This window comes from Apteryx rowi, unplaced genomic scaffold (genome assembly GCF_003343035.1).
Source record: "Apteryx rowi isolate R43461 unplaced genomic scaffold, aptRow1 scaffold_1954, whole genome shotgun sequence".
Taxonomy (NCBI): domain Eukaryota; kingdom Metazoa; phylum Chordata; class Aves; order Apterygiformes; family Apterygidae; genus Apteryx; species Apteryx rowi.
Window position 1 is genome coordinate 1 of NW_020448257.1, and position 2,075 is coordinate 2,075.

The following is a 2,075-nucleotide window of genomic DNA, read 5'->3' on the forward strand; positions in this document are numbered from 1 at the left end:
CCCCGCAAGGGGCCCAGGCGTCCGGGCGGGCGCTTACGATGTGCAGCTGCAGGAAGTCGCCGAGGCCGGAGGCGCTCTCCACGCGCACGAGCACGGCGTCGCGCTGCTGCGTGCTGAAGCCCAGCGCCAGGCGGTCGGCGCGGGTGCTCGGCCGGTCGTTGGGGGGCCACGTGTAGGTGATGAGCGCCCCCCCCTTGCCGAAGATGTACGTGGTGCCCGCTGCGGGGAGACGGCTCTCAGGGGGGGCCCCGGCGTCCGGGCTGCGCGGGACCCCCCCCCCCCGGGCGCCCAGAAGGGGCCCTGGCGTCCGGGAGGGGCCCTGGCGTCCGGGACATGCGGGACCCCATCTGGGAGGGGCCCAGGTGTCCGGGATGTGTGGGAACCCCAGCACCTGGGAGGGGCCCAGGTATCCGGGACGTGAAGGACCCCCCCGGCGCCCGGGAGGGGCCCAGGTGTCTGGGACACGTAGGACCCCGTCTGGGAGGGGCCCAGGTGTCCGGGACGTGAAGGACCCCTGGCGCCTGGGAGGGGCCCAGGTGTTTGGGACATGCGGGACTCCATCTGGGAGGGGCCCAGGTGTCCGGGCCGTGCGGGATCCCCAGCAGCCGGGAGGGGCCCAGGCGTCCGGGAGGGACCCCAGTACCCAGGCAACGTGGGACCCCATCATCTGGGAGGGACCCAGGGGGTCTGGGAGGGGCCCAGGCGTCCGGGAGGGGCCCAGGCAGCCAGGTAGGATGAGACCCAGGTGTCCAGGGTGGGAGGGGGGCAGGGGGCCCAGGCGTCCGGGTGTCCCCCACTCGCACGGCGGCTTCGCACGAGGGCTGCGCCGGCGCCCACGTGTCCCCGTGCGAGGGCCGCCGGGGCGCACGAGGGCGGACGGACACGCGCACACACGTGTGACACGCGTGCAACACGCGCAGAGCGCACAGGCCCCCCCGTGCACGCACAGACCCGCACGCTTGCGCTCAGTGCCTGGGCGTGCACACACGTGTGTGCAAAGCTCCGTGCGTGCACATGCCCCAGCACGCGTGTGCAAGGGCCTGCGTGGGCACGCACGTGGGGACACGCGTGTGCATGCGCACAGACAGGCATGCACACCCCGAAATGTGTGTGCACACTTGCACACGTGTGTGCACACGCACAGATGGGGCATACACGCCCCGACACGTGTGCACACTCACACACGCGTGTGCACACGCACAGATGGGCATACACGCCTCTGACACGTGTGTGCATGCTCTCACATGCATGTGCATGTGCACAGATGGGTGTGCACGCCCCTGACACATGTGTGCACGCTCCCACACGCGTGTGCGCCCTCCCCTGCAGCAACGCGGCAGCTCCAAGGGCAAGAAGGGGGGGGGAGATGGGGGCAGCACCGGCCCCAAATCCACCCGAAACGCCCCAAATCCAGCACAAACTCCTCCAACCTCTCACAAACCCCCCAAATGCAGCACAAACCATCCAAATCCACCCGAAACTCCCCAAATCCGGTGCAAACGCCCAAATCCAGCACAAACTCCGCCAATCTATCGCAAAGTCCCTAAATCCAGCAACCCCCCCCCCAATCCAGCGCAGACCCCCCCAAATCCGTCCCAAGCTCCCCGAACCCAGCACGGACGCTGAGGAGGGGCCGGGGCCGCGCATGGGACGGTGCCCGACCCCCCCAAACCCGTCACTGGTGCGCGGGGACGGGGACAGAGATGGTGCACAGGGACCGTGCACGGGGATGGGGACAGGGCTGCGCACGGGGACGGTGCGCACGGGGACGGTGCACAGACAGTGCAGGTGCATGGGGATGGGGGCTGGTGCGTGGGGACGGGGCCGTGCACGGGGGCTGGTGCAATGCCTGGGGGCTCGTGCACAGGGACGGGGGCTGGTGCACAAGGACGGGGCTGTGCACGGAGACGGGGGCTGGTGCATAGGGCTGGTGCAATGCCCGGGGGCTGGTGCGATGCACGGGGATGGTGCACGGAGACGGGGGCTGGTGCGTGGGGACAGGGCCATGCACGGGGGCTGGTGCACGGGGATGGTGCACAGCACGGAGACCGGGGCTGGTGCACGGGAACAGGGCC

The 2,075-nt window shown here is 70.4% G+C and overlaps 1 long non-coding RNA gene across 1 annotated transcript in view; it reads right to left on the bottom strand.

The window, feature by feature from the left end:
* Positions 1 to 46: 46 nt before the first annotated feature.
* LOC112964591 overlaps positions 47 to 2,075 on the bottom strand; it is a 10,953-nt gene continuing 8,924 nt past the window's right edge. The window contains exon 3 of the long non-coding RNA XR_003253013.1: positions 47 to 219. This is a non-coding gene — a long non-coding RNA (uncharacterized LOC112964591). The remainder of the gene's footprint in view (positions 220 to 2,075) is intronic.